This window comes from Protopterus annectens, chromosome 4.part1 (genome assembly GCF_019279795.1).
Source record: "Protopterus annectens isolate FY-2018-M chromosome 4.part1, PAN1.0, whole genome shotgun sequence".
NCBI classification, from domain to species: domain Eukaryota; kingdom Metazoa; phylum Chordata; order Ceratodontiformes; family Protopteridae; genus Protopterus; species Protopterus annectens.
This window is the reverse complement of record NC_056734.1, coordinates 725,718,838-725,743,772: the sequence shown is the minus strand read 5'-3', so window position 1 is coordinate 725,743,772 and position 24,935 is coordinate 725,718,838.

The window sequence follows — 24,935 nt, the reverse complement described above, 5'->3', positions numbered from 1 at the left end:
CATTGCAAAACTCTGTAATGAAGGCTTTTTGCATTATAGGCCCATCCACTTGTCTCCTAGAAAATGCACCTGTGGCCAAAGTGGAGGTGGGATGTATAAGGGGTACTATATCTCCCTTCATTCTTTTCTCCATGATATTATCCTGAGTCATGACAACTGTGCCCTCAGGGTACCTCCTCTTGAGTAACATGTACCACAGTGTCTCACATTCTTCCACTGTTGTACCACAATATCATACAATCCTCTCCCACATTTATTTCACTGACATCTCATTACACCTCTAGATATCCCTTCCACCCCTTTCATGAATCCTGCTATACACCTTACCACACCAGTTATAAAACAGATACTTACACCACGCACACACACATACACACACACACACAGGAGTAAAAGGAAAAAAAGAAAACAATTTTTGTTTGTTTTTCTTTGCAATTCAGAATATATGTGAAGTTGTTAGTGTTAGCCAATTAATGATTGTTTTTAATCGTACACTAAACTGTTATGTATGTTTTCACTTGTACGCTAAACTGTTATGTATACTTAATCTGTCTATAATTGGAGATTTTCTCATTGGGTCTCCACTAAAAATGGGCTCCTGGCCCAGCTGGACTAACCTGGTTAACAAATGTCAATAAATAAATAAATAAATAAATAAATAAATAAATAAGAGGAAACCATTCTGGCCACTCTAATATATTGGTCTTTGATGATTCCTATTTTTTGATGGAGAGGGTGGTTGCTCTCAAAATGTAATAGGTTGTTGCTGTATGTGAGTTTTCTGTAAATTTTGCTAGCCCATTGTTCATTCTGATAATTTTTAAAAATATTAAGTTTTAACTAATAAAATTTTTTAAGTTTTAACTTGTAACATGTTGTTGCTTTAAGGCATGCGTTTTTCTACAAGTGAGTGCACTGATGCTGCAAACTGTCATGTGATTATAGTGAGGGGTACTTAAACTTGGTGTTTGTGCTTTTGTAATAGATTCTGATGAAGTATTTTTAAACAAATGTTCTCAATCTTGTCAATGTTGCTGTGTTTTATTAAACTACTGGAAGATCTTCTTGGCCTGCATTTTTCATTCCTGGATTAGCTTGCTGGTGGTGGAATTTTGCTGAATTTGGTCTTTGTTATTTTGCTAAAACAACATTTTTATCCGAAGATAAAAACCATTTCAAAATGCCATAATGGTTTGTACACTGTCCTAGCTGAAGGGAAAGAGGCCTGTGCAAGAGGAATGCAACTTCAGATAATTATTGTTGTGTCTGCAGTTATTTGTCGATGATGTTTAGTAATTTAGTCCATTATTCTGTCATTTTAAAAAACCTGACCCTTTGTGACTACAAGAACTTTAGCATGCCAGGCCTATCGATAATTCCATAAGTTCTTGCAAAATCATATTCATCACGTCATTAATGCTGTCTATCCATTGTGTCCTCTGCTACCAACTTCTTTTGCCATTGATATTCCTAAGCATCATTGTTTTTTATAGTGAATCCTGTTTTTGCATTATATGGCCAATGTATTTGAGTTTGTTTTACTATCAGATATTCCCACTGAACAGTAAATGTTTATTTCCTAAAGTATTAACTGATCTGAACTTCTTACAGTCCACAGGATTCTCAAACATTTTCTCTAACACTGCAGTTCAAAAGCATTGATTTCCTGGTGCACAATCTTACGTAATAATCTAACTCTCACAACCCTATCTTTGCTAACAGTGTGATGTTTTTGCTGTTTAAAATATTAAGATTTGCCATAGCTTTCCTTCCACTTCCTTTCCAAAAAGCAAGTATCTTTTAATTTTGTTGCTGTAATTATCATCTGTAGAAGTCTTTGAACCCAGGAAAGTGGAATATTTCACTGCCTCCACTTCTTCCCTGTCCATTAGCAAAGGACTGACAGGGCTAGATGACATTGTTTTAGTATTTTTTTTTTTTTTATACTGAGCAACAAGTCAGCTTTTGAACTTTTTTTAAACACCTTTATCAACATGCTGTTCACCTCCTCCTCACTTTCAGCCATTAGAGTTGTATCATCTGCATATCTGAGGTTATTAATATTTCTCATAGCAGTTTTTATTCAAGCATCTGATTCATCTAACCCAGCATTTTGCATGATATACGCAGCATGTAATATGCTGTTATTTAATGGGAGCAATGAATAACTGGGCAATCCACTCCATTCAGGCTCTGAAAGGAACAACATTTCTAGAACCATTGGCCAGAGTTTACCTGGACTGGGAATGGTCAAGGAAACATCAGATGACAATGTCTGATGCCATCTCAGCAGACATTTTAATGATTTTGATGTTGCAGTACTTTGTCTAACTGCAGTTACACTCAGACAAGCTTGGAAGCAAGCATGTTGAAGACCCACCCTGGGTCCATACATCCACAGGGGGTGCTGATGTGACTGTTTCATGTTGGAGACACAGCCAGAGTCCATACCTTCACCAGAGGTTGCTGATGTGGCTATTTTTATTTTTCTTGTTTGTTGTAGCCAGTAATACATATTTCTTATATGTTACAGTAATACATATTTCTTATATGTTGCATTATATTGATTCTTACAATTGAAATAATAGTCTACAAATAATACTACTGTGTTTATTTAGTGGAGGATACTACTCTTCTACATAGTTACTGTTTATTTTTCTTCCTGTTTTTTCTTACCATTATCTTTCCCTCTTCCACTTTTCCTTAGCCCAAAATTGCTGTGCATTCCCAACATTCACGACACTGCTACAGCTCCTTTTACTGCACAAAAATCCAGCTCTGTGAAACCTAAAAGATACCAGGAGTTTATGCTGCCCTGAAAAACCAAACACTGTTATATGTATGTTTCACCACATAAAGGTTATTTTGAAAGTTGTATTTTATGATAATCCTTAACTTGCTAAATACAAACACCTGAGCCAGCAGCAGGGATGTTTTACTATATTTCTTCTTCCTCCAATATTATTACAGTAGCTTGCACATGGTACTGGATTATAGTTTCCTTTAGTCGCTATAGTAATTTGGTCACCAGATGTCTTTTGAATTTTAAATCTTCCCTATAGCCTCCCTTCCTAACTTAAATCCATTTGGTTTCACTTTTTCCATCATTCTGTTTAACCATAGCCCTATTACTATATAAATTTATTTAGACTCCCAGCTGCCCATACCAGGGCAGTCTCATTAATATCTAAATAAGAAGTGTTTTAGTTTAATGGACAAACAAATTTACTACTAAGAAGCCAATAGTTCAGAGCAAGTAATTGTTTTTACTTGCACATACCTGGAATTTGGCTCTTCCTGTTCTGTTCACCCTTTGCTATGCTTGGGGTCACTCTGCTCCCCTACCCTACCCCCATTCCTACCCACCTCCCACCCCCAGGCTCCTGACCTTTATACCTAACCAGCCACTCCCCTAAGCCTCTGTCATACACCAACGTCATTTCTATATAGCCATTCCTCTTCTCGCTCTCTTCAATCCACATCACCATTTACCTTCAGCCCACATCAACTCACTCACAGAATACCCAAATTGTACTATCTCATCAGGCTAATACCCCTACCTAATCCCCCCACTCTAACCACAACCTACATAAAGTATAGCCCACACCTAAAGCCCTACTCACTCCTGTAAAAAATACATACTAAAACTTCACAACAAGACAGCTACACTTTGTCTGAGCAAAATATGGCCCCTAACCTTTACATTAATAATAAAAAGCCTTACCATCACCTCACAATTAACCTCCTACCACCACACTAGCAAGTCAAAATTTCAGACTAAATGCCCTACATGCCCTACCCATTCACAAGATAAACCAGCCTTCTCAGTAACATGTCCTTCTATCTACAACATCTCAAATCTTGATCTTGCCACATTCAAAGTAACCTCACACAAACTAAACAACCACACTTCCACAAAATATAACACACCTGTAATCAAATGCCTAAAAATATAATTCAAATAGCATCCTGAATCATACTTAGTGGAGATGTGCACCCAAACCCTGGCCCGTCAAACAATAACAACCCCCCCCCTGCTACTAGACAAATAACATTCTAATCTCCCCCAGGAAATCAACAGATCTCCTTATACAAACATAAACATAAGGAGCATACTGAACAAAATCCCAGAACTACATGCTACCCTGGCCCTCTACTCCCCTGACATAGTCGTCCTCACAGACACCTGGCTAAAACCACTAAACAACAATGATGACGTTGTTCTACCTGTTTACAATGTTCTTAGACAAGACAGAGTATCCAAAGAGGTGGAGGCATTGCTCTCCTCTTCAAAAACAGCCTGACCATTGAATTGTTAGCCACCGAACAACCCAAGTTCAATAATGCAGAAACTATGTTCACTAAGTTAAAAATCAACTAAAAAATCAATTACATATAATTGGTACCTATATACCCCCAGCAATAAAATTAACAAAGTAGAATCCATTCTAGACTGGACATCCCAAAAATTTCCCCAAGAAACAATAATACCAAGTGATGTTAATATTGACTGTTCCTCCTGTAACTCAGTCCACCCCACTAAACACATTAACCTACACGGTTTCACTCAACTAATCAAAACCACAACATAGGTAGATAAAGCATCAAAAAAGGAGTTTATCCTAGACTGGATCCTTACTAACAGACCATCTCAATCCTACCTCTCAGGTTCCCTCCCAGACACCCTCAGTGACCACCTTCCCATATTTATAATTAGACACCAAGTGAATCTATTAAAATCCTCCACCCTCCAACAAATCCAGTATACAAAGAATTTTAAAACCCATGACTTCATATCTGCACTTAATCAAGGCAAATGGAGACTACTCTCATGTCTCCCCCTGTTAATTGCTGTAGACTACTTCAATAACATTTTTCTAAAGATTCAAAATCATCTTGCCCCTATCAGAACTGTCAAAACTAAATCCAACTATGCCCCCTGGCTGACCAGAGATACCCATCTACTACTAAAACAAAAAGATAAAGCATGGAACTCATGGCGTCCAAATACAACTCAAACTAGACAGTCATACCAGGAGCTAAGGAACACATCCAAAAAAGAAATTAGGACAGACAAAAGGTACCACTGTATAGCCATTGAAACCAAACATAAGAATAACCCACAAAAATTCTGGGCTGCCATTAATAAAATCCTATAACCAGGAAATACCAGTACTCCGCCCCCAAACATTGACACCACCACCAATAATATTGCCACCCAATTCAATGAACACTTCACCAAATCCATCCTAGCCCTCACCAATGGTGGTTTGCCCACTTCACATCCAAACCTATCTTCTGTACCAGCAGACCAAAACCTGTTCGCCTTACAGCCTGTCCCAACTAGCACAACATATAAATACTTAAATAGGCTTAAACCCACAACTCTGACCGCTGACAAATTACCTGCAGAATATCTAAAGATCAAATCCAAAGCCCTCTCTTACCCAGTCTCCATGATCATTAACCACTTTTTATCAGAACAATGCATTCCTTCTCTGTGGAAAAATTTTCATATAATACCACTCCAAAAAGGAGGTAACTCTGTGGAACTATCTAATGATCATCTAATTGCCATTCTATCCCCATTATCTAAAATCCTCAAAAAATGTATACATTTTCAAATTATGCAGTATCACCTCACTAATAAACTGCTAACCAACACCCAGCACGGATTCCATCCCAATCACAGAACTACCACAGCCCTTATTAGCTTTACCAATACAGTAAACCAACATCAAAACGATGGTAACCTAGTATCCACTGTATTCCTAGATCTCTCCATGGCCTTCAATACTGTCTCCCATCTCAAGACTCCTTTCTGCTCTATCCGATCTTAATCTCAGCCACTCAACACACCTGTGGTTTCAGGACTATCTAACCAACCGCCAACAAGCAGTAAAATGGCAAAACTCTTTATCTCCCCTCCTACCTCTCACCCTAGGGGTCCCCCAAGGATCCATTCTTAGACCTCTTCTTTTCAACATATTTAACAACCAACTCTGCAAAGCTACCCAGTACACCACTCTAGTCCAGTACGCCGATGACTCCACTCTAATCTGCTCCGCCCCATAACTGCCTCAACTTCAGGAATTGATACAAGAGTCCTTTACCGCTGTTGAAACTTGGTTAGACAACTCTCAACTAATACTTAACCCCAAAAACACACAGCTAATGATATTATATTCCATTAGACCCTTGACCCCATACCACCATTCACAATATTCTCAGCCAATAACACCTCTATCACACCTGTCCAACATACCAAACTTCTAGGGGTTGTCATAGATCACACCATGAAATTCGATATGCACATTGCACAGACAATAAAGAAAGTCCATAAAAAACTCAGAACCCTATATAGATGCAAAAAGTACATCATCAGTGACAGTAAAGCCACTATCACAAGAGCCCACCTATTATCCACACTCCTCTATGTCTCCCCCATACTCATCAACCTAAACAAAGCAGACTTTAACAAACTAAACACCTGCTACAATAAAATAGCTAGGTTTGCTACTGACTCACCCTTCAGGACAAATCACTGCATAGCAATCAAGCAACTATCCTGGCTAGAATTACCCAACCTGCTCACATATAGCCAGCTTACAATAGCCCACCAAATTATATATTATCCTGATAGAGTTCCTGCTCTTCAAGGTCTACTTAATATCTACTCTAACAAATGTCTATTAAGCTCCACCAATAAAGCACTGGCTGACATAGGCAAAAGCAACTGGAGACTCCTTGTTTTCCGTTTCTGTTGCAAAACCATGGAATACCATCTCCGTAGATTTTAGGACCGCTGAAAACAAAAATAATTTCAAAAACTCTTCCCATCCCATTTACATAGTTCTTGGTTATGTAATTGCTCTGACCCTGGATAGCTTCATTTACTCAGATCATATCATACCTCAACCTTCTATGAAAGCTTACAACTCCTTTCTATACTCTTAATCTACTAGCCACTGATGAATGCAATCAAATGACTGAACAAAATGTCCTTTCAGCTGTATTGTTTATTGTAACATACTGTGCTCCTTATAGTATATTTACTTTTTGCTCCTTTTTTGGCCTTGAAACTGTACTTTATTAACTTTTGACTGTGTATTGTACTTTATTAACGTGTATTGTATTTACCATATTTGCTGTACTAACCTTTGTGGAGCTTTTTTTCCCAGGCATCCGCTGAAAATGGGATCCATGCCCAGTCAGAGTTTTCTGGTAAATAACTGTAAAATAAATAAATAAATAATTTAATGTTGGAGTCCCAGCCAGAGCCCATACCTGCACCAGAGGCTCTAAAACTCGCTAAAAAGCACTAGGAAGCCTTAATTTGTTACAAGCACTCACCTCTCCTTGCTAATAAGGAGAAAATAGTCATAAGCACTAGACAGCCTACAATTGCAAGTACCTTGCCAAAAGTAAGGGAAAACAGCTCTTGTACTACACAAAGAAAGCACCTAACCAGGCATGTTGAAGGGTCAGCTTCCGGTAATTTCTCCTGTCCACCTGGTGAATCTGGGCATACTGGGGCAATGCAGCAATTGCCTCATGTACACAGACAACCCTCTGCTCCTAGCACCAAACACTACAACCTGTGGGAGATGGACTTACATAGTCAAACTGGAAGCAAAGCTCTTTCCAGCCAAGATTGTGCTAGACAGTAAAGAGAACAAGGCTAACACCCACACAACACCTCAAACAACACAGACTTCAAAACCCACACCACCAAAACCCACTCATAGCAACACAAAACCCACATATGTGGAGGCTCTTAACATTAACCTGCCCAAGAAACAAGGACCTCCAAAGCTGAAATGCAAACAAACATCACCCCCAAACACAACCGAAGTGTCACATAGCTCACAACACCAGTGTGCCACCCAACAGTAATAATATACAATAATGAATTTGATTTAGAAAAGAATATCTATGATAGTATAATTATGTTCTTGAAAAGAGGATATAGCATGAATATATTAGATTTCTGCATAAATAAATTAATGGATAAAACTAACCCTATTAAAGGTAATAAATCGATTATTAGTAATAATATAGAAATAAGTAATTTTTTGCCTTTTATGAATGAGGCTAGTTCTGTTAGTAGGAACAATAAATGTTTAAGAAGTTCTATACATGAAGTATCAGATATTTATTTTGTCACTATCTATAATTTGTATAGTGACAAAATTTGGAATATTATTAAATATTTTTGGAAATTTTTAATTTTAGATAAAAATCTTTATAAAATTCTCCCTATTGTTCCTAAAATATCTTTTAAAAGAGGTCAAAATTTATCTGATAAATTAATTAATAATTATTATATTTTTCCAGTGGATAATATATATAAAAATTTGGTTACAGTAGGTACTAATCCTTGCGGCCAGTGTAATATATGTAAATTTATCAAGCCATATTTTGACAATATTAATGGAATCCCATTTACTCCTAATAATAAATTTTCATGTAATTCTGTAGGGGTTATCTATTGTGTTAGATGTCCATGTAAATTATACTATATTGGTGAGACAAAACGAAAATTTAAAACTAGAATGCAAGAACATGTTAGAGATATTAAAAAAAGAGTATTAACTAGTCCTATTGCTGTACATTTTATGGAATGTCATAATAGTAATATAGAAATGTTTGAATGTTGTGTTTTAGAAAATATTTTTATTAGAAAAGGTGATGATAAATTAATTAAAAATATTTTGTTATTTAAAGAAACTATTTATATTTTGAAATATAATACTATGTCTCCGAATGGTTTAAATTTAGAAGTAAATTTGAAATGTTTATTATAAGTTTAGTATGAACAATATTGTTACTTTTCTTCCATCTTGGAGATTTCTCCTTTAAATGTTAATTTATTTTTTATTGAATAATTTATGTAATTGTTTGATTAATTGTATTATATATTGGAGTGGGTGTGTGTTTGTTACTTGTACTCATTGAAGGCTATTATGCCGAGGCGCTAAGTTGCATTAAATTTCATTCTTGAACTGGCGTTGTTTTTTAGGCTGTTGCCTTGCTCTTTTTTTCGTTGTTTTTGTAATAGTCATAAGCACTAGACAGCCTACAATTGCAAGTACCTTGCCAAAAGTAAGGGAAAACAGCTCTTGTACTACACAAAGAAAGCACCTAACCAGGCATGTTGAAGGGTCAGCTTCCGGTAATTTCTCCTGTCCATCTGGTGAATCTGGGCATACTGGGGCAATGCAGCAATTGCCTCATGTACACAGACAACCCTCTGCTCCTAGCACCAAACACTACAACCTGTGGGAGATGGACTTACATAGTCAAACTGGAAGCAAAGCTCTCTCCAGCCAAGATTGTGCTAGACAGTAAAGAGAGCAAGGCTAACACCCACACAACACCTCAAACAACACAGACTTCAAAACCCACACCACCAAAACCCACTCATAGCAACACAAAACCCACATATGTGGAGGCTCTTAACATTAACCTGCCCAAGAAACAAGGACCTCCAAAGCTGAAATGCAAACAAACATCACCCCCAAACACAACCGGTGTCACATAGCTCACAACACCAGTGTGCCACCCAACAGCAGCCCCTAAGGCAAGACAACGTATCCAACACTTTAGTCATAGGTGATTCTATAGTCAGGCACACTGATATCCCACTTACCAGGCTGAACAAGGAAAAAATTACAGTTAGTTGCCTGTCGGGTGCCAGGATCCACCACATAACGCATGCACTCAAGTCACTCCACAACAAGTACAAATATGACTGTGTCATTGTCCATGTTCAAGTGAATGACTTGAGATGTACCTCCCTGGACTACATGAAAAGAGACATGGAAGAGCTCTCAGATCATGTAGCCCAGGCAGGTATGACCATAGCTCTGAGCAGCATCCTGCCTTCACCCAGAATGATACCACAGTATAAGGACAAAATGATTGACTTCAATAATAGGCTAAGCTTCTGGTGTCATTCAAAGGGAATTCAGTATCGGTCTGCCTGGGACGACATGATCAACAAACCATGATGCTTTGCAAGAGATGGTTTGCACCTGTCTCCCCTAGGATTCTGGTTACTGGTAAGGCTCATGCCACCCCTGTAGTGCCTTTTTAAGCAAGGTTCAAAGGACAAAACTACCACCATAACGGGTACAAGGAAGCAAAATCTGAAGGTAATGGTACTCAATGCTAGAAGTCTAAACCTCAAGATGCACTCTCTCGAGGCTCTCCTAACAATGGAGAACATCGACATCTGTGCACTAACTGAGACCTGGTTCAAAGCTCCAGACAGCACTCCTGCAATATCAGGCTAAAACTCATACCACACTTTTCGGCCACCAAACCAGGACCGAAACACTAAAGGTGGAGGAGTGTCCATATTCACCAAGGATATTCACACCTCCAGGCTGGTTGCCCAACACAATGCATCTGAAATTCTCCAGGTGCAACTAACACTACTCAAGACTGCAGTACAAATTATAGCTTGCTACAGATCCCCCACCATGCCCTAAGATTCTCACTACACCTTTTTAAACATACTGGAAAATATTAAGATACAACCAATCACCCTAATACTGGGTGATTTCAACTACCCTGCCATTAACTGGGAAAACTACTCCTATACCATTACCTTTGCCCAGCGGTTCTTGGAATTCATAAATTCCAATGTCCTAGAGCAACTGATTCATAGTCCCACCAGAGGTACCAATATTCTAGACCTGGTCATTAACAACATGGGAGATCGATGCTCCAAACCAGTGGTCACCCCCTCCTTGGACAGATCAGACCATAAGCTAATCACCCTTGACATCCACATCCCACCCCCACCTCCCTTTAAGGAAACCTCTGTAAAAAACTTCTCCAAAGCCAACTTCATGCTTCTCAAGTTAAAAGTAACAAACTTCATGACACCCATGCAGATGGGAACTGGAAGTTCAACTGCTGACTCTTACACAAAGGTGCTGTACGAGCACATTCACTTGTGCATGGACCAAACCATCCCAAATAGAACCAAGATGCTGTCCTCTAAAAAAGGAAGCCAATCTGGTGGTCCCCTGCCATAAACAAGCTGTACAACAGAAGGAAGAAACTTTTGCAGAAAAGAGGAAGAGCCCAGGATTCAAAAAACTCCCTCACCAGTCTCAGTAAAAAGCTGAGATCCCTCATAAAATCTTCCAAAGCTAGTTATGAAAACAAAATTGCCAAAGATTCCAAAGACAACCACAGGGCATTCTATAGCTATGTCAAGAATCTAAATGGTAATACTCAGATCTGCTCTGAGCTACAGCAGAATGGCACTAGATATACTGATCCCAAGGATATTGCCAATATCCTGGCAGACAGATTCAGTGCCAAATTAACCCCCCTGTCACTCCCTAAAGGGCCCATCTCAGTACTGAAAGAATGCCAAATTCCGGTAATAACCTCCCCTCAGGTAAAAAAACGCACTCTCCAAAGCCAAGAATACAGCATCCATGGGACCAGATGACATCCCGGGCTGTGTAGTGCATGAACTATAAAATGAACTGGCACCTCACCTATGTGTCATGTTTAATCATAGGCTCACCTCAGGCTTCGTGCCCACAGAGTGGTGCACAGCTACAGTCATCCCACTCCACAAGGGGGGATCTACTTTGGATCCTGGGAACTACTATCCCATCAGTCTGACAAGCCTGATCTGCAAGGCCATGGAACGTATTATCATGGAACTTATAAATAAAGACAGTGGCAACCTTCAAACACTGGCCCCCACCCAGTTTGGGTTCGTGAAGGGCCGATCTTGCCTCCTGAACCTGATTGACTTCTTCGAATCAGTCTCCAGAGCCGTGGACGAGGGTAAGGTGGTTCAAACAGCCTACTTGGACCTCGCCAAGGCTTTCAACACTATTCTCCACTCCCCAAGGGACTCTGGCTTACAAAGTTTCCAGATGACTGCAAGCTGGGAACCATTATTGAATCCCCAAATTATGTGGATATACTGCAAAAGGGCCTTACTGAAACAGATACCTGGTGCCAGAGCCATGGGCTCAAGGTAAATGCCAAGAAATGTATAGTTGTCCCCTTCATACCTGTGAACTACCACATAGGTGGCAGTACACTAAACACAAAGTGTGATAAGAGACCTGGGGACACAAGTGGACAGTGGTCTCACCTTTGATAACCACATAGCCACAACAGTTAGAAAATCCTTCTACATGGCACACCTCAACACTAAGGGCTTTTCATCCAGAAAAAAAGAGGTCATTGTCCCTCTGTACGCATCCCTCATTAGACCCATTATAGAATACAATGCCCTGTTTGGTACGTACCTCACAAGACATCTGCAACAACTAGAAAGACCACAGAAATACCTCACAAAAAGAATCACAGGCCTAAAGCAGATGCCTTATGCTGACAGTCTAAAGAAACTTCAGCTATACTCTGTTGCATATTGCCTACTCAGAGGTAATTTCTGCCTAACATACAAGGCCATGTCAAACCCAAAGTTGTTGGACATGCTGCACTTAAATAAATCCCAGTCCCTCCGAGCCACACTCTCCAGGGATCTTAACCTTGTCATCACGATGAATAGAACATGCTGGAGGGATAGGTTCCTGACCCAGAGACTCCCCATACTCTGGAATAGGCTGTCCATACATGTCAGGAAGAGTGCCTCAATGGCCCTCTTCCAGAGGTACCTTGATGATTGAATGGGAGATAGGAAATTCACCCTGGGGATCACATCAGTAGCCCTGCTAGACAGTGGTCCAGGAAAGTAAATATTTGTGGAAAGCAATAGCCAGGGAATCATTATGGCTAGGCTTGTATAGGCCCTAGGGTCGATAGCCTAGTACCTAACTATGAACCTATGAACCTATTTTGGAAACCCAGCCAGTGTCCAAACCTTCAACAGAGGCTGCTGATGTGACTATTTCAGGAAGAGCGGTATCTATTACCAGCAATGCTGAATTTGACCCACAGCTGTCATGAGGTATCAGGCTTTCTTTTGAAAGGGCTACTCCAAGGGTGAGTTAGGATGTGACTCTGAGCCACAACTTTCAAAAGTTACCAGACTTTCTTCTGAAGATGAAATGTGATCTCCAAGACAGAGATGAAACAAACATTAGCTCTCAGATCCTACCCTGCAGACCTAGAGAATGATAGCCAAGATGATATGTGAGTCTGAAGGGCAGAGAGGAGATCATATATTTGGAAAACAGATTTTTGTACAGAAAATGGTCTCCTGAAGGATGGCTAGAGGGAGAAGTAATACCACTGCTGGTAGTCTGATGGGCCTTGATATTCCTTTTTCAGGCCATCTGGGTATAAAGAATAGAAAAATAAGTCTTATGTAAAATTCCCATTGGCCATGTATTCTAAAAGATGTGAACAGGTACTGCAAGAAGGTTAAAGAGTGCCAAGAGATTGGCAAGGTAGGAAATAAAGCTATAGCTGATTTCACAGCGTGGTCTGCTACTGAAGGATCATTTCAGATGGCAGTCAAGGTAATTTGTGGAGCCTCTTAGTACCCCCAAGTGCCCTGCGTAAGTGTTATATCCTGATAATGGTGCATTGTCCTACTAGTACATGGAGGAAGTGGCTTTGTCCTTTACTGAGGCACAGAAGGTGACAAATACTGTTAGAAATTTTCAGCAGGATAAGTGCTATCCAGGAAATACTGACACAACAGAATAACTAATTTTATGTCAGACCTGCTGACCTGTTTGTGGAAGTGTTTGAAGACTATCCCCCACCATCCAGAGACCAGGGGTCTGGTGAAGATGTTTAACTCTACCCTTAAGATCATGTTGAAAGCATTGACAAACCAGTTCATGCAGTAGTGGGAGATGTACCTGTCCCATACCTGTATGCAACAGGTGATACAAGAATCTAGTCTTTTTGTCCTTTCAGCTGCTATATTGTCAAATGGTAAGGGGGACTGACTTTATGTTGTGATTATTGAGAGGAGTAATGCAAACACCACACATGGTATGTTGTAGATTGTTCTAAATGTCACTATTAGGGTTAAGAAGTATATGGGGTTTGATATAAGAGCAGCAAACAAACTGGTATGATCTGCCAGGCAGGACCCAGGAGCATAACGTTTGGGTAAAGGGTGATGGTGATTATTCATGTTTTTCAAAGTAACCTACTAGCAGCATAGGAAGGTCCTGTCATTACTGGACGAAAGGTCAGTGATATGAACTATGTGTTAGAATTGTCAGGCAGGAGGCAGAAACACAAATTTTACATTTTAATATGAAGAAGCCTTTCCATGATGTAATGACACACTGTTTTTCATTATCTGCAGGGTTTATTACACCACTTTACATTTCTTTACATTTATTTTATACTTATTTCTAATACATCTTTGATTTATATGGTTACTTTCTGATTTATATGGTAACCTCTCACTTGTTCTCAGTCTTCTCCCCATGGTATCTTTCTTTCAACTATTCTTACTTACCTCTTCTAATGTCTTCATCCCTATATAGATATCCCTGTAGCATAAGCCAACTCAGTCATTATGGCTACATTTTATCCATAAAGCTCTGCCAACCATAATTCCATTTTCCATCCATGTTTTGACATTATAAACTGCTTCTTGAATGAAATGTAGCATATTCTTGCATCTGTGGGGTCTATATTAAAAGACCAAAGAGGTTTTTCAGCGAACACCTCTTGGTCGACACATAATGAATGAATGCACTAAAGCGCGAATGCTCAAAACACAATTTCTTTCCCTGGGAAAGAAATCCCTTGGCCATCCCCGTGTGTTCATCCCTTTCCACACTGTAGTGCGATCTCAGAGATGGTATATTTAGTTGGGGTGTGTGTGGGGGGCACAACCCCCCACATTGGGGAGTTCACCCCCCATTTTGTTATGTTTTAAAGTGTGTGTGTCTTTGTGCTAGCAGTTTCTTTCCTGGGGAAAGAAACCGCTGTTTTGAACATTCACGCTTTAGTGCGTTCGCTCATTACGTGTCGACCAAGAGGTGTTCGCTGAAACACCTCTTCGGTCTTTTAATATAGACCTATATATGTGTATATCTGTCTGTCTGTCTATATTTGTTTTTTAGCATATGCTCGTATCTGTAAATATATTTTGTTCACTTCTTATGTGATCCTATTCACCCTCACCCAGGCTGTGTCTGCAAATGGTCCATTGAAATCAGTGCACTACCCGGTAAAAGAAATATAAATAAATAAATAAATAAATAAATAGTTAATGATTTGCTGTAGTAACAGAGTACTGCATGTCGAGCAAATGACAATACCCAGCTTGCAGTCATTGGTAGATGTAGTTAGTGATAGGTCTCAGTTGGTGGTTAGAAATCTAAAAAGTTTATGCTGAACAGAAGGGGTTTCGGTACTGAGCCCTAAGAAATGCCACTAGTCTTTTTGTATTTGGTGAGTTTGCTCTCCGTCATACAACATATGGGTCAACATTTAAGCCTTTAGGCTTATTTGTACTTCTACATGGAAAACAGTAACTCCTTGGCCAGATCTAGTTATATGCTATATGAAGTGCATGACTGCTATCTGGCCCTTCAGTGATTTTCTTGAAGAAGTTTACAAAATGAAGCAGGTGTGATCTCCCTTTGACAAATAACTTGTTGTGTAGGTCTAGAGAAATAAGATTTCCATATTGGAGACTATGAAATCAGAAATAGTTTCTTTCGAAGTCTATGTAAATTAGGCTTTTTAGGCTGATGAGATAGGTTCCTATTGAATTGTCGACAGCTTAGGCTGTTGAATGCTTAATCATCGACACTTAAATGTTGAAAGCTTACAATAGCGAACGGCCACATTATTAAATTCTTTCCTTGGGAAAGAATTTGCGTGGCCATTATCGGGGATTTGCCCTTTCCCCAATGTAGAGCGATCTTGGAGTTTGTATATTTAGTTGGAGGGGTTGGGGGGGCAAAGCCTCCCACTATGTTTGGGTGTGTTTGTTTTGTGTATAGACGGCCACCTGAATTCTTTCCCGAGGAAAGAATTCGATGATGTGGTCATTCGCTATTGTTAGCTTTCGATGCTTAGGTGTCAGTGTTTTAGGATTTGACAACCTAAGCTGTCGATGTTATGATATAGACGTGATGAGACTATAGTTGGGGTTGGTGCCCCTTTTTGGAGTATCATATTGATAATTATTGTGCATACCTCAGGAACATATCCTGTAGCTATGCTTACATTAAACAGTTCTGAGGAGTGCTTGGTGCTGCTAATTAACCAACCAAATATATTGTTGGTATTGTTGGTACTTTTAGCATTAGAAAGTGCATTTAAGACATATTTATTGATAATCTTTGGGGGAGGGTTTTGGGAATTTGTGGAAGTTCGCTGACAGTTTCTGGTGTGAAGCTGGTACTAAATTTACCTGCAAGTATAGTTTTAAGATTAGAGGGAGATAACAAATATTAATTAATTTTGAGCATTGCTGTTATTTCTTAATCATCTGATGTAGTTAAAGATTTAAGACTATCCTTGGTTTCTGGATACCAAATTTAATTCACATATCTCTTTGATTCAGCTTATGACAACTTAAGGTTTTTGCTGATCCTTTTGAGAGATGTTTAGTATGTGTAAAATTGTAGTCCTTAAGTTGCTGTTCTATTATTTAGAGGGCTTATTAATTCTGACATTCCACCATGGTGCTTTATTTTTACATTCCTCAGTATATTTAGTTCTGATTGGGATCACTGGTTTAATACTGTTTGCTATATCAGAGTAAAATTCATTGACATAAGTGACAGCTAAAACTGTATGGGTACTAGCAATTTTAAAGATGAAGTCTAAGACCTCATCATATAGTTTTAAAAGGTTTGCCATTTTGAAGTCCCTGAATTCAAAGGAATTTGTTGTGGTGGGTTTAGATGCCTGCAAGGAGAGGATTACTGGCCAAAGAAGCAGATACTATATGCAAGTAGGCGTGATGCTAATGAGGATAAAGTCAAAAAGATTAGTCGGCTGGTTAACTGTTTGTACAAGGAAGTTAGCACCTGCTAAGTCTAAGAATTTTTTGCATTTACCCAACCTTTCTGGTATAGGTGTTACAGTTAATTTATACATAGTTGAAATCAACCACCAGAAGACATTTTTATTTAGAAGTAACTTAGTAAGCTAATTTCGTAAATTTTCACAGTCCTCTGGGAATGTGGAAGGTGACCTTAGCTGACTAAGAATTGAAAATATGTCTTGTTTAGGGTAATTTGAAGTTCGTTAAGCTCTGTCTATGGGTTGTAGGGAATTTCTTTAGAACTAACCAAGTCTCTGACAAACTTTGATCTCCCCCAATAGGTCTGAATGCATGATAGGCACTGAAGCCTGGTAAAAGGGGGTACTGTCTTTATGTTGAAGCCGAGTTTGTGTTACAACACTGATACGGACATGTTTAACTTTGTTTACTGTTTGATAGCCAAGTAGATGGGCTGGACTACTGACCCATTTCAGTTGTGACTTAAGCTCCAGTAACAGCAAAACAGTAGTTTATCACAAGTACTAGCATTACAGCTTTTAATAATCATCTACAAACACCACATGCATTCAGATATGGGTCAGTACATTCACAGTAACATTGACAAACTGCATATGTATACATGAACACAACATATGATACACATACTATAGATGCACAGAACACACAATATTAGTATTAACATGAATGTAATATAGAGCTTGTCTTGCTTTTAGAGAGTGGAATGTTATTTGGGATTAACCTTTATCTTGGTAGCTATTGTAGGTATATTCTGCCAGGATATGTTCTTTAAGAGCATTTTTAAAGTCAGTAATAGTTTCATAAGTTTAGTTTTACTAGGCAAGTGGTTCTAGATAGCAGGTCCCAGTCTAGGGAAGGATCTTTCCCCAATAACAGATTTAAATAAAAAGCATGCCAGGCAAAAATTGCTGCTTTGAGATGTTCTAGGTCTATATGCATTTCTAGTATCAGAAGTTTTATGTTTAAAGGGGGGGGGGGCAGTATTCTTGATTTAATATCTTGAAGATTAGCGTACAAAGAAGACATCTTGCTCTGTTAGGTACAGAAAACCTGTTAGAATGCATCACATGGAAGGCCATACTTGTTAGTATAGTCTGACAGAACTTGTCGAGAAGTATTTTGAGCATTTTTTAACAGGACGTAAGATAGAAGTAGTGAGTACACTTTAAGTTCATTACCTAAAACAGGTTTTGGGAGGGGATTATAACTGTGTGTTTGAATGCAGGAGGGATAGAAACTGTAGTAAGCCAGAGGTTAAGAGATGAGTGTGGGTCTGGCTATTTTGTCAGCAGACGGCCTTAAGAAGGTAAGATTCAATTTGGTGCCAGATTTACTAAGTTGAAAAGAATTTGTCTGTTTAACACATAATTGTGAGAAGTGGAAGATCCCTGTATAATAGGCTAATGGGTACATTTTCGAGGAAGAAGGACCTTCCTGCTCTAAAGTGGTAGGATTGTTTGTAGGGAAATGTTTTGTTATATCCTTAATGGCAGACTGCAGATAATGGGCTTAGTCCTTTGCAAAGGAACTGCAGAATGAGAGCCTCAAGATCTGGCAAATTATTGTTAAGACTTGTGGCATTGAAAAGAGCAGCCTTGATGTGGTTTAGAGTAGAATTTATTGCAAGCCTTTTTGCTATATTTGAGTATTTAGAAGGTGGCCCTTACCTAAGAAGCCACTATGTGGGCAGCAAATGCTTTGGCTACTATATGGAATCCATGGAATGAATAGTGCAGGCCATCTCTGCAAAGCAAGATCTGCTTCCAGTCTTCTTGTCCCAAGCTAACATATACTGGATCCCACTAGAACGACGGCAGCTATTTAGTCATTTGGTAAGATCAGCTGTCTTTTCTTCATATCTGAGCATAATTTTGGGTGGGGGTAGGATTTCATTCAGGGATAGAGTCTTATCTGCATTTGACTCATACATTTTAATCTATAGTATGTCTCTCTGCATGGTCTTCTGAGTTGAGCATCTACATGAGACATCACCATGTCATAATCATTTTTGTCCTGTTTGAAACACTGTAGCCCCTTAGATCCTGGTAACTGTTACCCTGTCTTTGCCCTCATAGTGTGGAAATGGTGTACCTGATGATAGTGTCAACAGTTACTTGGATATTTGCTACCTGGAGACACAGATTTAGTAACTGGCAAAGTTTCGCAGCCTGGTGACTTATTAATTTCTGCGTGTATGGTTGTGTTATATTAGTGGCCTGCTGCTCTGCCTTCTGACTCTTGAGGATTTGGGAAAAGACGTTTGTACAACCTCAGAGTTTGTTGGTTTAGTGTGACCTTGTGAAGGTATGGGTAAGTTTGTGTTGATTATGGAACATCTAAGTGGTTGATGAGGGGTATTCAGGTTATATAGACAATTACTGTTCTCATAAATCATGCCATGTTGTCCCAGTGGTAGCTGGGTATCAGGTAGGATTAGGCAGTTCCTACCAAGTGCAGTGAGTCTGATAACATAAGGCACAAGTCAAAAAAGCTTCAGTATTTGCCAAGTAGGTCAGTTTAGTGACAGCAGGAATTATATAGTCAACCAGTTTAGCTAGTGGGTAGGGAAGATATTGACTGGATGGTTAGCAAAGATATGTTGCCTAGAGTAGTAGGGGTGAGAGCTATTTCAAGAGAGGAGAAGATGCTCCAGCTCTGATGCAGCAACTACATATGTCTACATGGAAGAAATGATATAATACAGTCTAATCTGAGAGTACTGCACAGCTATAGACTTGTACAGCAGACAAATTCAGTGTAATAACAGCAATATGTAGGCTGAAGAGGTGATATAAATTAAAAAGAACAAGATATGAAAGTAGTACACAACTATAGTTTGGTACACTGTACCATTACTGTAGTAAGAGATCAATACACACTCTGTATAGTAATAATAATAATAGTAATAATAATAATAATAATAATAATAATAATAATAAGCATAATAGAATATGGGCCGAACAAGGAAGTAAAATTACAGGCAGTGCACTCTACAGCATGTTCTGATGCTGCCAGAAGTATGACTGGAGGTCGGCTTGGATACCATAGGCTCAGTTGCCACCAACAGAATGAAGACAGTTTGGCTGAGATACCACAAACACATGCCTCAGAGATAATAAGCTCATATATACTTCTAGAATTTCACAAAACACACACTTCAGAAAGTTAGTAGGCTTAGTTGTGATGCAATTATTGATCTTAGAACTTATCTGGTTGCCACATGCTTGGATATACCTAGATATAACTGCTGTCTTTAAAAAGCCAACGTACAAAAGGAAAATGTAGATATTGATAGCTGTTTATGAAGGCTATAAACTGGTCTGTGAGCAGCACTGAGCTATGGAGCAGCAACAGTAATTAAAGCAACTGACCCGCAGGCAACAAAATTGTTTGTAAACAGCAGCAGCAGTAGTGCACAACACATTGTCACTGAGCTGGGAGCAACAATCAGAGCCAACAAACAAACAACACTAGCATGCAACTCAGTGCGACTCACAGCCAAGCTGCACTACAAGCAGTAACACTTAACAACTGAGATATTTAGGCAAAAGCTAATTGCAGTAGCATTTTCCCTTGGTTTTTCAAAGGCCTTCAGTACTGTACATCATTAACTTCTACAAAACTGCTAGTTTCAATAGTTAAATAGAATCTCCTATGCTTATACAGCAAACATTTGCATATGCCAGAGATCCAGTCAAAGACCACTACTTTACAAAAGAAAGCCAGAAAAGCAACACATGACTAATACAGCAGCACTGATCTAATCCAAGGACCAAAAAAACAATATGAGTTAACACTTTTATCATAATGTCCAGTGGCCTTTGACATTATCTGATTGTCATCACATGAAGTTGAGGTCCACCAGACATTATGATGAAAGCACTTACTGTTATATTGTTTTTTTTTTTTTTTACTACTTGGATTAACCCAGTCAATTTTATATCACCATTTTGCCTTCTTGTTTAGATCAGTATTCGAGATGTTCACCAGCTTGATGCATTCACCCATTTATGAAACTATGATTCTTCAGTATGCAGATGACTCCACTTGTTACACTCAAAAGCCTATAAACCCTTATTGTGGAATTTCAGAACAGCTTCACATTATGTATTTTTGTATAAAAACAGATTAATAATAATAATAATAATAATAATAATAATAAAAGCTTCTCATGTTTAACAAGCAGCAATATAAGTCTAGAGAGCAGCAATCAATCACAACAATCAATGCAGCATTAAGAACCACTGAAGTAGTTCAAAGAATGTCAAAATATAGCAGTAGTTGCTAATCACATGCTTAACTTTCCAAATCATATTAACACTGCCATTAAAGACAAGCACAGAAAAATATGAGCTTTATGTAAAATTAACAGATGCTTATTGTGACATCCCCACTCTAGGCCAGTAATCAAGGAGTCTGAATCCTCACCACTGACACTGGAGAGGGACAGTCGCTTGGAACAAAAATGGATACACCCAGTACTTCCAGATGCAGCTCTCTGCATCAAATACAATTTCCCTTAAGAGCACACAGGTAACACACTCAGTCCTGGGGCTAGTTTTCCCTCTCTAATTGGCCCATCTATAGAGTTCAGTCCTCAGCCGAGTGTCCAAGCCAAGTTCTCCAACACTCTCTCTGTGAAACCAGTGCTTCATGTGGTTTACTATCAAAAGGACGAACATCACATCCATGAATGGTGATTTCCGCGACAAATAACATTGACTCATGAATATTAAGTAGGTCGTATGATCAACGCAGCAATGTTGACAAATTATGTTGACCTTAAGGTGGAACTCTCCCATTGAAATACATGCTGAAACTCCCTGCCCGTGTACATCCTTTTAAACTGATGTACAAATGAACGTCGACATTCCGACAGTCGCTCCTACCATGGTTGAGGAGGTGGCTGTCGAGCATGTAACTGTCGACCATTTGATGGTAAACTGCTTCATGTCCCTGCTCCAAGCAGCTGACACACATACTCTTTGAGATCTCACTATATTTTTCTGACTGATCTGAAGAATTACTATTTCTTGGTTCACTTACTAGAGCAAGGCAAGATGAAATAAGTGAGGGGGTCCTTCCTTTTCAAGTTCCAAAAACATAGTGCATTGAGACTTCAGTCTCAACTAGTATTAAAACATAATTTTTGTCCTAGATTACAGAATGATGTCACATACATCTGGTCATCTGACTTCTGGTTCCAATGCTACCCCAATTGCTAGAAAATGAACCAAAATCCAGCATATATGAATTACCATACACACAACTACAACTTTGCTGAGATGTGTTATAGCAACTGGAAGCTATAAAACACTTCCACTCTTCCTACAGAGACTAACAAACCATACTTCTTACAGGCATTGCATCTCTGGCTTCATTCAAAACTGTGAGATAACATCTTTATGGCCTAGGCCCAGTAATTTAATTTCAGAACACTTTTCAAAGTTAGCTGCAGCTGGACTGTAATTAACCTCTTCTTTTCCAGTATCCTCGGTTACAATTGTTCCAATATATTCATATCAACAGTTAAAATGCATACATTTAATAAGTTACTACATGCACATACATTTCTTTTCTGTCCAGCAGGGCTCACTGTTGATACATTTTTCAGCACAAGCAGCTTTACAAATGCATTTTCAACACAAGCATCTGTACAAATCAGTTTGATATACAAATGACATATAATTCTTTACAAAATTACAGCTAGCTGTGTTGGCATATGTTACACATCCACTGCTCTATTTATCCTGGCATAGCTGGCAATACCTCACATTACCACACTTATGACTAGAGTCAAAGAAAATAACAACAGGACCACCACTTCTAACAAAATTAATGTATTGGACATTGGCCATTAATTCCCCTCTCAAAAGATGCTATAATATTTAAAACAACCTCAAGTTACAATCAAATTGCAATATTGTGACAAGTTAAAGAACACTCATCCTCTATTTCATGGTTCTAATCTAGTTAAACTGGATGACCTTTGAAAGTAAGCTGAGTTGCCTACCAACAGTTTAATCTTTAAACTAATGCATTCCTAGCCTTGTCTTGCATTAAATGGCCTACTCAAATGACACACCATAACTAGCTAACTTCATTCAACCTGACAGTTCTACCTGAACATTAGCAGATCCAAATCAAAGATAGATGACAGGGCACTAAATCTTCACATTACATCCAGGTGAAACAAGCTCCCAAACCACCCAAGAGCCATAACCAGCTTCCATAGTTTCAAACTGAAAATATATCTACCAACTCTCTGATCACCATACCACTGAGAAAACTGAATGTTCCAAGAAATGGTAATCTTAGACTTTATATATTTTAGTGCTGCATTTTGGCCATTCAGTCTCCACATTTCTGGACTCAGCAATACAAGTCCTAGCATTGTAAACAGTTACCAAATTTCAGTCTATAAAGTTAGAATTCATAATAATTTACCTTTAAGTATCATTAAAGCAGGACCTAAGATTTGCCTTTAGGTAATTAGATGTTTAAATATTTGTTCTAGGTCTAAAACTTGGATTTGTGATACTGTTTGTTTCAGAGGGAGGACTTGGGATTTTCCTTTAGGCAATTAAACATTTAGGTATGTGTTCTGTAACTCCCCAGCAAACAGTTTACTCCCCTCCAGGGAGGTACACCTTATAATTTGAGTTTAGTATTATTAAGGTGCTCTGAAATGAGTAATGACAGATCATACTCAACACAGATTGTAATACTTTTCAGGGCTAAACTGTCTGCAAGGTTGAGTAATTCAGTTTACAGTAGTTTAAGCTTTGTAATGTTTTATTTACAATTGTGTGTATGTGAGCTGTAAATTAATTGGATAGACAGGGTGATCCATAGGTGTGATCCATAGGTAATGCAGTTCAGTTGCCTGGGCAGGATCGTGCTTTGGTCATCCAATGCTTTTAGGTTAGGCATTCTTTTTAGTCATACATTGATACCAAATATATGTGTTTACGTGTTGGAGAAGTTTGTAGCTAGGTGTTGACAACTGACCAAGCTAAGAATATACAAAATCATGTGTTTGTACTGACTGTGGATTTGCTAAAGATTAGATTAGATCAAATCAGCAGCAAACGGTGTGACAAGGAGAGAATTTAGATCTAATACAAGGCAGTTAAGACCAAGAATAGGAGTGGATGAAATTATTGGCTGCTATCATGTAAGGGTTAATTCGCTATATTGTTGCCTCAACAAAAGGATTGTCTTTGAGACAAGTGGCATCTAAACCTGAAAATGGTTTCACACTATCAGCCACTTCTCAATGAAACAAAGAAGAACTGGTTATCGGTCAAAGAAAATTAACAAAGAAAATAAATATATTTATGCACCAGGTTTGGAATACAGAAGTCAGAAAATATGTATACAAGTATTTCTGTCTTGCACCAATGAACAAGTGGCACCTTTTGTGAAAGAAATGCCAAATAACAGCCTTGAGGAACCACTACCCTGTGAATGTAAATGTGAATTTTCAGCTTTCTATTGCCCCTTCAAAAAAAGATTTTCTGTCGCAAACTATATGTAAAATTTGAAGTTGGCCTGGATTGTTCACTGACCTCCCTTTGCGTTTATACTTGCAAAGAAACAGTAAGTGACCCACTGTCAGCATAAATCAGGGTAAAATAAAATCACATAATAAGTGCCTTTAGATTGTGAAAGGAGGAATGTTATTATACACATAGTCTATTAACCCCCCACAACTTAATCTTTGTAGTGAAAGAAACTTGAGACAAAATAATACTGTCAAAGTATTGTGTGAAAGTTATTTTTTTTAGATCCGTATTATGACAATTCAGACAAAGTAAATGGTCAGAGAAGGACAGTTGCAGAAATATAAACTGTATGTGATTTTTAGCAGGCACCTATATTGCATTCACATGTGTAGGAGAACATTTTAGGGATTACTATCATTTCAGAGTGTTGTCATTAACAACTGAATTCTAGAATGTCTAGGACA